The sequence below is a fragment of the Eulemur rufifrons genome, chromosome 3 (assembly GCF_041146395.1).
Source record: "Eulemur rufifrons isolate Redbay chromosome 3, OSU_ERuf_1, whole genome shotgun sequence".
NCBI lineage: Eukaryota > Metazoa > Chordata > Mammalia > Primates > Lemuridae > Eulemur > Eulemur rufifrons.
The window spans coordinates 18290257-18304982 of NC_090985.1; positions in this window are offsets into that span (position 1 = coordinate 18290257).

Sequence of the window (14726 nt, forward strand, 5' to 3'; positions counted from 1 at the left end):
AATGTAATGATCTTCTATATACAGTTGTCCTTTGGTATCTTCAGGGGATTGGCTCCAGCACCCCCAAGGATACTAAAATTTATAGATGCTCAAGTCCCTGATAGAAAATGGTGTGGTATTTATGTACAACCTTCGCACATCCTCCCATATACCACATATATCATCTCTAGGTTACCTACAATACCTAATACAATTTAAATGCTATGTAAATAGTTGTTACACTGTATTGTTTTTATTTGTATCATTTTTTATTGTTGTACTGTTATTTTTTATTGTTTTTCCCCCCCAGATATTTTCGATCCCCAGTTGGTTGAGTGGGCAGGTGCAGACCCGTGGATACGGGGGCCGACTGTACTATCTCAACTCACTAATTACTGTGCGAACATTTCTCCACATTTGCTTTAATTTCAATACACATACCTTATAAATGTTTTTTGCTCCACCATTGTAGATTAAGTTGCAGATATGATAAAGCTGGCATTTCAGATTGGGAGGAAAGATGGACTCCAATAAATTACACTGAAACAGCTGACCGGCCTCTTCGGGGCAAAAAACTTGTACCCCTAACTGCAGTCTTAGACCAAAATAAATTCCAGGTGAAAAAATAATTCCAGGTAAATCAGAAAAAATGAAATAATAAAAATGCTAGAGGAGAATACAGGTGAATATTTTTATAACCTTGGAATAGGAAAGGGCTCTCTAAAAGCGCCACAAAACTCAGAAGCCATGAAGAAAAAAACCAGATAAATATGACAACATAAACAGAAATACATGTAAAGTTATAAAGTGACTTCTTAAAAAAAAAACACAGCCATGCATTGCTTAACAATAGACATGCCTTCTGAGAAATGCATTATTAGGCAATTTCATTGTTGTGCAAACATCATAGGCTATACAGTGCTTACCTGAGTCTAGTTGGTTCCGCCTACTACACACCTAGACAATATGGTGTGGCCTGTCACTCCTAGGCCACAGACCTGCACAGCATGTCATTGTGCTGAATGCTGCAGGCAACTGTAACACAATGGTATTTTGTATCTAAACATAGAAGAGGGACGGTAAGAACACAGTATTATAATTTATGAGACCACCATCACATACATGTGGTCGATCATTGACTGGAACGTCATTATGTGGCCCGGACTGTACTTACGGAGAGCAAATCAGGAGTCAAGTGGGAAGATATTTGCAATACATTGTAGTGAAAGCATTTCTCTTAGTACATAAAGACCTCTTGGAGATCCATTTTTAAAAGATGACAAAGCTAAGATCAGAGCTCAGGAATTGACAGTCCCGGAAGAACAAAGGCCCATGAGCATGAAGACTTGTTCAACTTCAGCAGCCACAGAAGAAAGGTCAAAGGAAACACGGCGTGCTGATCAGTTGCCCTCATCCGTCCTCTCAGGTTGGCCACAGCTAAAACGAGGGATATTCCCCGGGGCTGGGCCAGGCGTTGGGAAGCACGTTCTCATCTGCTACTAGGAGAGTGAGGTGCCCTCTTGGAGGGCAACTCAGCAAAAAACACTGGAAATGAAACTTCCAAATCCTTGAGACTCAGCAATTCTGCTGCTGAAAATGACCTCGCAGGAAAACTCAAACGAGAGCGCGAGCTCAGCGCCCAGGGCTGTTGCCCGGCACGCTCTGTCACGGGAAACCTGCAAAGGGCCCACTGTCCACTGACGTGGGGATAATGGACAAAGAGCTGGCAACCCCAGCCTGGCTGTGACACATGGTCACAAAGCACAGTGCAGATGCACACAGTGACGGGAGGTCCTTCAAGCACCGGCCCAGGGGCTCAGCGGTTGGCGCCCAGGGGCCGGAGCCCAGTGGGGAGTTCTGACTCCCTGTGACCTCATGTGGCTGCGGAGCCTCTTTGAGCCTCCCCTTCCTCGTCACTAAGAGGGGAACAATGATGGTACCCAGCTTGCTGTGGACTGAATTGAGTCTCCCCAATTCCTGCGTTGAAGCTGCAGCCCTCAAGGGGGTGCTGTTAGGAGGTGAGGCCTTTGGGGGGTGCTCTGGGCTAGATGAGGCCAAGATGAGTGCCCGAGAGCTTCTCTCTCCTTCCCGCCCCTCCCTCCGCCCCTCCTGGTCCCTTCCGAAGGACCAACCAGGTTCTCAACAAGCCAAGGAGGATGTTTTCCCTCAACAGAAGCTGTCACTTTGAAACTGCCTCAAGAAATTCTCCTTGGAGCAAGCCTGTCATTCAGCTCTGGCTTCTAGGAACCTGAAGACGTGGGTCCCCCACGGAAGGGTCTTCCCTTATTGGAGAAAAGCCCCTGGCGCCTGGCACCCGGCACCTGGCCTTGGGTAGACAGGATGTGTCATCTTCACTCGCCTATTCGTAGTTGCCTAAATAACACTGTTCCATATAAAGTGGAGACACACGAACTCACCACTTTCAGGAAGATGGAGAGTTTTTTCCTTCTCCTTGGGTACCAGAAAGTCAAAAAACAGTAATTTCAGTGTTGAGAGGGGAAATGTGTTTTTTTGCATTTAGAAGCAATTTTTTGGTTTGTTTACCATATCTAGCTGGCACACTAATTGGTGAAAGCTGGCTTTCTTCTAGTCTCAAAGGAGAAATTCCTATTTCTAACTCTGTTTTATTTTTTTCTTCTGAAAGAGCTTGTAAGTCTTTTTCTCACACCACAACTGGGCTCGTAGATTTCTTTATCTGTAAAACAGTTTCAGCCCAACCATTTGGACTATGGCCCTAAATCATCGGCAAAAGAAAAAGCCCAGAGTTGGGAGGGAAACGTCACAAAGCCCACGACCGACTTCACCGTGGAACAGCTCAGCGTGCTCACTGACAGGGCAGCCACGGAAAAAGATGCTGATCTCTTAGGTTCGTTTCTCTCCTTTCTGATGACTGTTTCTTATTTCAGAGCTTGAGAATGCAGGGAAAGTACAGGAAAGATTTGACAGTCTGACTGACAAATGACAGGAGGACATGACATCACCCATGTCCCCGGGTCCATGCCCAAGACCCAGGTGCTCTGCCGGAGAGCAGGGGGCTGTGAGATACCTTCAGAGGGAGGGTCACTTGTGCACTGCCTTGTTTCCCGGGTCAGGCACATGCAGCCACACCAAACCCTTCACATGGTGGGCTTGAGACCTTCCCTCAGGCCAGTCTGAGGTCCCTTCAGGGACATGTAGACAGCAGGAGGGAAAGGGCTGGGACCATGTGAGTCCAGAGCTGCTGGGGCCAGAACTTGTCTGAAAGCAAAGCCAATATGGAGGAGGGCAGGGCCGAAACACGGTGAGAAAGGAAAGCAGAGTTCTAGCAACCCTAGTTGAGAACTCCTGGGTGCAGTTATGCCTGAAGCATCCTTGGATGTCCCAGTTATGCAGGACAGTACTTTCCTCTTTGGGGAGTTGGATTTCTATCACCGAGCCCCAAGCAAGTGGACGTAAAACCCAAAGTCTGCCCAATGCTCCGGCCTTGGGAATCAACTCTGCTCCCGTCTCTGGGGTGTTCTAATGTGGAGCTTTATTGCTGACGTGTTTCTCCATAAGCTTCGATTTTTCCTGCTCCCTAAGGGTTCAGTACCCAGGAGGGTCAATCCTGGTGAGGGCACAAATACTCACATACCTGGGCGTGTATTTGTTCCCAAACCACACCGGATATTTAATTTTAAGCCTGAAGTTTATCTTACGACAGCGATCGCCTACCCCACATGCCCCAAACGCTGACCTAGCCAAGGGCCTGAGCTCTGGGACTGTGGGCCCCACGCTGGCCCTCCCTCCCTGTCACTGCCATCAGCTGGCCGCCTCCTCCCCTGACAGGCCTCCTCAGGTTCACTGAATGCTCCTGTCGCTGTGTGTTTACCTGTCCCAGGTCTCCTTCTGCAGCAGGTGGCACCTTCTCTGCTGACACTGTAGGTCCTTGCTGCTCCCTGCCCTGGGGCCTCACCTCTTACCTGCTGACTCCTGGGGGGCGGGGAGGGGGTGGCTGCAGGAAGCCAAGAGCAGGAGAGCACGCTGGCCATGTACCCATGCCTCTGTCCCAGCTCCCTTTCCGCAGGGTCCTGCTGGGTGGCAGCACCTGCCACAAAGGCCGTGCTCTCACTGGGCAGCCTCCCAGGAAGCTACCCCTGCAGGGTCCTGTAACCACACATCTCTCTAGGGAATTGTTCATCTGCCATCTGCCATTGTGTCCTCAGCCCCCCCTTTTTGCTGCAGGAACCTGGCCTGATACACCTGCTGGCTAGGCAGCCCCTGGGCCCACAGCCATGGCCCCACCACCAGACTGCCTCCCCCTCCTGGATGGGGCCTCGTGTACACAACAGAACACGTTATTTTCCCTGACTGAGGTCTCTCCCTCCCAGCCAAGGCACCGCCACACCCACCAGAGGTGATGTCTCTGGACACCCATCCCCCTTTCCTGGGCACAACTGAGCTCAACTCTCACTGCCTCCAAGAAGCCCTCCCTGACTGCTGCCCATGGCCGGCCCCCGTGGTATCACCCATCCCTCCATGTGTCCCCAGGACACCTGCACCCTGTATGCTTCCAGCCACCTGCTGGGACCCAAGGTGCCCAAGTGGTGCTCAAGTGGACAGGTTCATTCTGTCTGCTAAGACTAAAATCGTGCAAGAAAACAGTTGGCTGCTTTTAGAAATGATGATTGAAAGATTAAAGCACCAAATGAACAGGAGGAAATGTTCACATGCTAAAACTTATTAACTATGGTAGGAAAAGAAGACATGGCCACCAGCAGTTTTTCCGTAAGTATCACTGAGACACCACACAGCATCCTCTCGCCCTCGGAAGCACGGTGGGTCCCTTCTCCCTGGCGGCTGTGGGCTGAGCGCCCAGGAGGCCCTGCTGACTTTGAGCCAGGCAGTGGCAGGGGCTGCTGTCCTTTAGCAGCACGAGCTACAATTAGATGGAGCCATCAGAGGGTGCTCCAATAAATCCCTGGGCATTCTGCTTAATGACCCTCTGCTATCCTTTCTTTCCTTTGCAGGCAAGAACTGGGAGACATTTGCCAACCTCAAGTGCTTCGTTCTCCCGAGCACGTGGCCTGTGCAGAAGGGTGCCCTGGCACAGGGTGGGACCAGCCGGTGTGTGTTCTTGGAGGCTTTCTCCTCCCAGAGGCCGAGGCTCCCAGGCCGGTTCCCTCTGCACACCCCTGTGCACGTGGAGCAGCTCTGCGCATGCTCCCCGTAACCAAACCAAGGCTGCTTGCACATCTGCATCGCTATTTTGGGGCTTCTAGGGGACTGAGGAAAACAACCTTCTTATTTTCAACCCGCAAGGATGTGACATCATTCTGAAGAGTAAGGCCTTCCAGGAGGCGAAGCCAGTGTGGAGGTGACTGAGTGGTGAGGGACCAGCTCAGCAGCGTTTACAACCCCCCTGCTGGGACTAGAACCTCAGCCCCTGCAGTAGCAGGAACAATGACACATGGCGATGATGCAGGCCCCCCAAGCACACCCTCCTCTCTCGGGGCAGGTCTTACTGGTTCAGGAGGAACCGGTCTCCTCCCCTCCCTCCCGTCCTCTCCAGCTATCTAGCCTCCCCTCCTCAGCGCTCTTTCCCTGGGACAGCCCCCCTTTCCCCGCCTCGTCCCGCACCCAGTCTGAGTCCGGCCTTCCCCGCCGGCCTCTTGAACCTCACCCTCCGCGGTCACTGGCTCCCCAAACCAAGCAGCTCGGTCACCGGGACTTTGACAGTTTTCTGCACTTGAGCTTCACTGGTTTGAGAAAGAACCGACTCCTTATTCGCTATATTAAAAAACCCACTTCTAGGGGTTTTGCCATTGGGCCACATCTGTCCAAATGACCAACCGCAGCCGGGTAGGTCGGGCAGCGACCCCACCCGGCCCAGTCTCGGAGCTGCGTCCGCTCAGCCAGAGGGGGAGGCGCTGGGGTGGCCAGAGCGGGGACAGGGGCAGAAGGGGCCGCACGGGGGTGGGGGGCGCTCCAGCTGGAGACCCGGAGGACACACGGGGCGGGGGGCGCGGACAGAGAGGGGGAGGGCGCGAGGCTAAGGGGGGTTGAACTGCAGCGGGGTGGCGGAGGGGGGGTTGGGAAGGGGGTTGGGGAGCAGGCGCGTAGCGGAGGGCAGGGGCAGGTGGAGGTGAGGTGGGGTGGGGAGAGTACAGGGCTGGAGGGGCGGGGGACGCCCGGGGGCTGAGATCAGAGGGCGTCTGGTCCCCGCCGGGGAAGGACGGCGAGGCGGGGGACAGAGCTCAGAGAGGGAGGCGGGGGCTCCCACAGGTGCGGGAGAGGGTCCGTCAGTGCAGTGCGGAGCGGCTTCTGGGAGCCGGAGGGGCAGGGGTGCCGCACGGGTGCAGCCGGGAGAGAAGAGAAGCCAGTGGGGGAGAGGGGCCCTCCCCCCTCCTCTCTACCTCCCCTCCTCCTTGCCGGCCTCTCCCTCCTCCTTCCCCTCCTCCCTCCCTGCCTCCGCCTCCCTCTGGCCATGCGCCCCCCAAGCCTCCCTTTCTCTTTTTCTCTTTTTTGTTCAAAAGGTTTACGTATATTTATATGCTAGGAGGAAAACTGTCCTTTCTTTTAGTCTCCCTTCCATTCCTTGAAGTTCTTAATCCCTCAGGGCAGTTAGTCTCACTGGGATTTAGAAGAAAGAAAAATCTGATTAAAACTCTGTGCTCAGCCAGCAGGACAAAGGCGGAGCGCTGGCTGGTCTGGCTGGGGTGGGGGGACAGCTGGGGTGCAGGGCTGCCTCGCCCACTGGCACAGCCCCCCAGGGCTGGTTTCTCCCGCCGGCCCCCAGCTGACACCCAGGCTGCCCAGGCAGCCCATAGCGATGGACGCCTCCTCTGTGGGTCCCAAGCAGCCTGGAGGGCAGGAAGGGCCCCCAGGTCACCATTTCCTAAGTGACACTCCTGCCTGACCCAGCAGGGAAAGGGGGCAGGGAGCCACCCACTCTGGGTTTGTCCAGATTTGCCTTGTTGCCCTGAACACACACAGCCACACGACACACGTACTCAAAGGCCACCGCGTCCCCATCTCAGCCTTCAGAGAGATGATAGGTCTTCACAAAGCAGCATCTGTGGACTGTGGGACAACTCAGCATTCAAGTACCCAGAAAACTCCTTGGTCCAGTCATTCCGGAAACCTGGAATTTCCCAAACTTGATTTGACTTTTAGGGAAAAAAATAGAGAGTGCCGCAGTGTTTTTGTTCTTTGTTTTTTAATTTTTCACCTGGAAGTCTTTTAACCTTTGGGAGTGGTCAAGAACCCCTTTGAAAAGCAGATGACCGATTTCCTGAGAAAAGCAAACTTTACAAATAAAAACCGTGTGTGCTGCCTTAGGACTCTTTGGGCCCTGGATAAGAATCCCTGGGTAAAATGTCTCCTTGCAGCCCCCTGACACCATGGCAGCCAGCTGTGCCCACTGCCCATTCTGTGCCACTGCGGGTGGAATTCAAGGCAGATGGGGGCTCCTTGGGGACACTCCAGCATCTGCTGCCTTTGAGGGGGTCACAGCCTCAGGGCCTCTGAAGTTGAGAGACTCTGGGGTCACCCATCCAAACAGAGCCCACCAGAACCCCACAGACGCTCCGGGGAGTGAGTGGACTCAGATCTGGAGCCAATTTTTATGTTAAAAAGCTTTATCTTCTTCATGGAGGCTGGAGCCCATCGGAACCCAGATGAAAAATAAAATGTTGGAAAGCAAAGCACACAAACGCTGCCCTGCTGAGAGATGAGGAATGGGCCGGGAGCGCTTTTCCCCACACCCTCACACCCTCACACCAAACGTGTGTGGGATTTTGCCCACACCGACCAGTTCTCTAGCACCAACTGGGTGTCCCACGATGCAATTCAGTTCTGACAGTGACCAGCCGAGGTAGGCGCCACAGGTTCGTGGCTCAGTCCCACAAGCCCAAGCCCGTCCTCACTGCAGACAGCAATCCAAAGTCTTGGTTACTCAGGGAACCGACACCTCTGTCTGACATGGCTACAAAGTTGGGGTCAGTAATTTGCTAGAACAGCTCACAGAACTCAAGAAAAACACTTTACTTACTATTCTGAGTTTATCACCAAGGATACAAATGGACAGCCAGATGAAGAGCTGCGCAGGAGCTTCTGTCCCCTGGAGTTGGGGCGTGTGGCCTTCCCAGCATATGGACGTGTTTGCAACCTGGGAGCTCTCTGAGTGTTTATGTAGGTTGCATTATGTAGGCAGCGTGATCGATCAAATCACTGGCCATTGGTGACTGACTCAACCTTCGGCCCCTCTCCCTCGCAGGGCCCCAGGTTGGGGGCGGGGCCGAAAGTCCCAGCCCTCTTACTGCCTTGGTCTTTCTGGAGACCAGCCGCCGTCCTGAAGCTATCTAGGGTCTCCCAGCTGGCACACAAAAGACATTATTATCACTCCAGAGATCCAAGGGTTTTAGGCGCACTGTGCCAGAAACAGACACAAGACCAAATGTATATTTCTTATTCTATCACAGGGCTTCACATCTTAGCCTTCCACCGGCATGAGGCTTTGGGTGGCTGAGGGTCCTGTGTCTTGGGACCCCCTCACTGGCAGACCATTTCCATGGGCCCCTGGGAGAGGCCCTAGCAATTTTGTACCACATTTTTTTTTGTCTTTTTTCCTAAAGAGAGCGTCCTGGTGGCATAGACCTCAGGGCCCACAAGTCTGCTTCAGGGAGTAATAATACAATTTGGCTCTTCTCATCCCAGAAGCTACAACAGAGGCTTGAGTAAGTCTCAGTCCAGCAGCCTCATATGTGGTGGCAGTGTACGTCAAGAACATCTTCAATTTCCAAGGTCACCCTCTGTTCACAAACACTGAGACCTCCAAAGACCTGACTCCTCCGTGACTTAGTGCCCCTCCCCTCAAGGATTCAGTAGCTCTTGCTGGAATGAGCCAGTCCCTGGGAACCAACCGCTGGGTATAGACCATGGGTCTGCGACCCCCAAGGTAGGCCCTCCATGCGTCCTACCCCAGGGTCGCCTCACTAACGGCAGAGCGGGCTCGCCTCTGGAGCCATGTCTGGGGACTCAGGTACCTTCTCCATTGCTTACATGCCCTGCCCTCTCCCCTGCCTGTCAACCACAGGGCTGTCCTCGCCCCCTCAGCCCCCTGCCCCCACCAGGGCTCCCACCTCACAGGTGAATGTGACAGGCTGCATTTAACCCAGATTAAAATTGCTTCAAAATGAGATATTCAAAATCTGTGTGTCGCTCAGGTTTATCACAAATACAAGATGCAATCAACTCTTTTATCCTGACAGCTGAGCTGACATGGCTTCGGAGTGAATAGTATCTTGAGGTTCTGACTTGATGTGATGAAAGCGTACAAGGATCTTGGGGACAGGCTGCAGTGTTGTTTGTAAGCACAGTCAACGTGCTTGACAGGCCAGGCACCCTGGGAATTGGGTCCTTGCCACTCCCGACAGCCATTGCCATGTACAGCCAGGGCTTCATCACTTATGGTAATGGCACAGGGTGACATGGATCACTGGAATCAGCACATCATTAACAAATAAGGCACACGGGGGAAGTAATTCGATCTCCTGCCTCCAAGCTCTTTCTAAGGGAGCTGCTAGAAAATCTGCAACAGGCCCCCTCCAGGCCCTGCCTCCACTGATAGAGGTGGTGGGAGCGTCCATCCCTCCCTGGAGCCCAGGAGGAACCGGACAGGGTTAGCTCTGGATGAGCTTCGGCTGTGCTGAGCAAGTCCTGAAGAAATATCTTAGTTTGTTTTCTGTTGCTTATAACAGGATCCCAGAAACTGGGTAATTTATAAGAAACAAAATTTATTTCTTACAGTTACAGAGGCTGAGAAGTCCAAGGTCGAGGGGATGCATCTGGTGAGGGCCTTCTTGCTGGTGGGGACTGTCTGCAGAGCCCCGAGGCGATGCAGGGCACCCTGTGGCGAGGGGGCTGAGTGTGCTAATGTGCTAGCTCAGGTGTCTCTTCCTCTTCTCATAAAGCCACCAGCCCCACTCCCGTGATAACCCGTTAACCCATTAACCCACGAATGGATTAATCCACTCGTGAAGGCAAAGCCCTCATGACTCAGTCACCTCTTAGAGGCCCCACCTCTCAACACTGCCACGGGGATTAAGTTGCAACATGACTTTTGGAGGGGACAAGTATTCAAACCATAGTAGGAACCAAGAGTTAAATGAAAGGACATTTTTTCCCTCTTGGAATAATTCTGGTAAAAAGTCCCCTTAAGCCTCACCTCAACTCCTGTTAGTGTGAAGGGAACATGACTATTCCTCAGGCCCCACTGAAAAAGCAGTGGAAACCCACCTGTGGGGTGAGCTGGGGTGCGAGAGAGAACGTGCGTGTGTGCGGGGGTGAGAGTGGGAGATGTGTGTGAACGTGAGAGTCTGAGTTGCGTGCGACAGTGTGTGAGTGAGAGTGTGTGAGAGGAAGGGTGAGCGTGAGTGTACGGGTGAGAGAAAGTGTGAGTATGTGTGTGTGTGTGTGTGTGTGTGTGCGCGTAAAGCCCTTTCCTTACCCAGAGGGCCCGTAGCCAGAGCCCCTGGGGCTGGAGGCGGCTGCTAGGGGAGCCCACGCCGTCCACGCCAGCCTGAACCTGGCCTTCCCGACTCCAGCGCCTCATCCTGAAATCTACAGACGTGTACTGCAGAATATTTGCTTTTGTCTTCAAGAAAAAGTTAAATTTTCTGATTACAAAATATTATACTTTAATTGAGTAAAGGCATAAACTTAGTAAAATTGTGATTTTCAAATCCACTTTCCTACCCCCAGGTAACACTGTTAATATTTGAGTATATTTGCTTTCAATCTTTTTTTGTGTCCATTTTTATGACATGGGAACATACCAACTACATTGCTAATGAACCCTGTTTCCCCACTTCTTATCTTCAACAGTTTCCCATGATTTCAAACATGCTTCTAAACCAGCGTTCAGTGTGGGATTTCATCATACGGGCAAGTCAGGATTCAAGTCATGTTAGGCATTAAGTAATTCCATTTTTTCAGTTATATAAAGTGTGTCTATATGTGTACTTGAGCATTAATAAACTTTTACTGTTATTACAGAAATTAGAACTTATTTTTTTCCTGCACTGTGTCCAGAAAACAGAGTTTCACCGTAAAGCATAGTGAAAGAGGATCAGTTTGGAACTGAGAGGAAATAACCTAATAACTGGCCCAGCAGCTGTATTTGTTTGGGTGGGTTTTGGTTTTGGTTTTTTGAGATGGGGTCTCGCTATGTTGCCCAGGCTGGCCTCAAACTCCTGGGCTCAACTGATCCTCCCACCTCAGCCTTCCATGGAGCTGGGACTACAGGTGTGCACCACCACACCCAGCTCTGGGTGTGTTTTTATCTGCCCCTAAGGTTTTTTTTTAATTATTTAAAACATTTTTTGATGTCTTTTCTCATATGTTTTAAAATTGAGATATAATTCACATATTATAAAACTCACTCTTAAGGTATAGTATTCAGTGATTTTTAATATATTCGCAGAGTTGTACAGCACTCACCACTGTCTAATTCCAGAACATTTTCATCACCCCCAATTAGCAGTCACTCCCCATTGCCCCGTGCCCATCCCCTGGCAACCATGAATCTACTTTCCATCTCTGTGGATTTGCTTGTTCCGGACATTTCATGTGAATGGAGTCATACAGTATGTGGTCCTCTATAACTGGCTTCTTTCACTTAGCATCATGTTTTCAAAGTTAATCCATGTCGTAGTATGAATCAGTGTTTCAGTCCTATTTATTGCCAAATAGTCTTTTGTTGTCTAGATAGACCACAACTTGCTTATCTGCTCATCAGTTGATGGGCATTTGGGTTGTTGCCACCTTTTGGCTATCATGGAATGATACTGCTATGAATGCTCATGAACAAGTTTCTGTATGGACATACCTTTTCGTTTGTCTTGGGTATACCTAGGAGTGGAATTGCTGGCTCATGGTAATTATTATGTTTAATTTTTTGAGGTCCTGCCAAACTGTTTTGCAAAGTGGCCCAATCTGCCAGAAAGTTTTGGTTCTCCTTTTCTCCTTTGCTGTTGTTCTTGTTTATTTCTGTTGCATTTCCCTGGACTGGCGACAACAAACCATGCAGTGGGGGCAAAGAGGGGTCTTGGTGGCCTCCTTGGTTGTGCAGATCAACTGCTCCCTTTTCTGTTGCTAGTGTGAAGGGCAGTTTCTTTAATAAATGACTCCCGTTTTCTTCTGTCATTACATTGCCATGGTGTCCTATTGCTTCAGCTGGGCCCTTATTTTTTTTAGCTACTTTTTCCTTTCTCTGTCTCCCAGGTGTGTTGTAGACATGAGTGATGGATGGTTTTGTTTTCTCTCCTTGCTCATCTGTACAGTATTAAGGAGAATGAGTGGGAAGAATCTAATTTAGGCAGCTGCCACTATCCTTTGGGATGGCGAAATGCATAGTTTCATTTTTAATTTTTTAACCAAATGCATAGTTTTAGATAATGATAAATGTCATGGGGAGAAGAAAACGGGCCAAGGTGATAGAGCAAATAGAGATTGTACATATATAGGATGTTGTTATGGGTTGAACTGTGTCTCCCAAGAAGATATGTTGAAGTCCTAACACCCAGTGCCTGTGAATGTGACTTTATTTGGAAATAGGGTCTTTACAGATGTAATCAAGTTCAGACAAAGTCAGGCAGAATAAGGGTGGGCCCTAATCCAGTATGGCTGGTATCCTTATAAGAAGAGGAGGAGGAACACAGACACATAGGGAGAATGCCAGGTGACAATGCAGGCAGAGAGAGGAATGATATATCTATAAGCCAAGGAACATGGAAGGCTGATGGGAAACATGAGATGCTAAGAGAGATACATAAAACAGATTCTTCCCTAGAGCTCTCGGAGAGCATGGCCCTGCAGTCACCTTGATTTTGGATTTCTGGCTCCAGAATTGTGAGAGACTACACTTCCATTGTCTAAGCCACCCAGTCTGTGGTTATAGCAGCTCTGAGAAACTGATACAGATGTCAAGGAAAGCCACCCTAGGAACTTATATCTCGGGGATGAGCTTTCTTGACAGAGGATGTACCACATGCAAAAGTTATGAGCTGAAAACTTGCCTGGAAGTCTCAATAAGCCAAAAGGAGCTGGGCTCTGGAGGGCAGCATTTAACAGTCAAGACCAGTTCATGGAGGTGCATCAAGGACTTCAGATCTGATTCCATAAGGGACAGTAGGCATTTTAAGCAGGGAACAGTGCAATAAGACTTCATGATCGAAATGGTCTTATCTTTTCTATGGAAAACAGAACTAGGGAGACAAGAGCCGAAATAGGCTGACCTGTGAGGAGGCCACTGTGACTGTCCAGAAAAGATGGGAGCAGTCTGGGCCAGGGTAGGGGTAAGTGAGGGGAGACGGGATGGGGTAGATTTGGAAGGTAGAGCCAGCGTTGGGTGAGAGAGGATGAGGAGTTGAGTCTGCTAGTTTTTTGGCCTGAGCCACTGGTGACACTCCTGCTGGGATGAAGGTAGCTGGGGAGAAGGGACATCGGGAATTTAGTTTTGGACAATGTTACCTTTGAAATGCTAGGTAGACATTGAAGTGTATAAACAACTTCTGTTTTTTTCTCAAAAGATGATTTAAACAGGTTCCTCACATTCCATAAATGCATATGCCTATGATTTGCCTAAGGCAGATGGGTCAACTCTGGAACACTCAAACATTCAAAACAGGTCCTCTAAATATGCTTAACCACGGAAGAAGCAGGAGAAAACAAAACAAAACATGATGTTAGAGTCCAAGATGTGGCCTCTCAGCTTTCCCTGTGCAGCCTGCATGAGCAATGCTGCATGGCAGCCAGATTGCTGCGCGGGAAGAAAGAGACCTCAGCCAGCTCGTCAGTGCAGCTCTCCAAATATGACTTTAATGACAGGTTTTGGAGCACAACCCAGTCTTCCTCCTGAGAGGAAGGAGTTGGAGGGATGTAAGTGTTCCCTGGTGCGTCTCCATTATCACCAAACAAGAAAGCAAGTGGAAGCAATTGATGTTGTTTGCTACCCACCACGAATAATCTGTGCCATTTTATCTAGGGGAGGGACACCAGGAGAGTTGAGCAAGATTTGCATTTTGGCTAGATTGCAAGTATCCAGCAGCTGCTCTGTAAGTGGTATTCAGGGCATTAAAGCTGTCCTGTATAGGGTTTTTTTTTTTTTTTTTTTCTATTGAACTAGGTCCTGCTTGTAGAGAACTTCTCATACACAGCTGAATCCACAGACAGGCACTAACAGAGAGGAAGGTGCATGAGATAGGGCATGAGGTAGGGCAGTGTCCCTGTGAAGGTCAAGGCTGGGAGCCGGTGCCCCTCGGGAAGGGCTGGCCATGACCTCTCTACACGTGAGAGGAGAGGATGAAAGGGTGGGCACAGATGCCCGACACTCGGAGCAAGTTCCCAACCCCCGGCTGCAACTTTCTCCTTGAAGTTGGACAAGAGACTCAAGGGCTTCAGAAAACCAGAGACTTGAAACAGCCATGGCAGCAAGTAGCAGAAAGAACAGGATTGGGGACACACCAGCATTGCTGGGCACGACGCACCCCAGCTGACGTCTCTTTGAGATATCTCGCTGGCAGTGCCTAATAGTGCCAGCCCCGAAGCAGGAAAGGCAGGTTGGTCCGTTCAGGCCAGGTCTGACCAAGCTACTGGGTCCCACAGTCCGAGGGCGGTCTGGGTCAGCGGGGAGGTTTGTGTAGGGAGTGGTGGCTCTGTGTCCCGCCCCCACCCCCTGTTATGCAAGCACCCAGGCGTCAGTGGCGCCACCATCTTCCACACGTGGT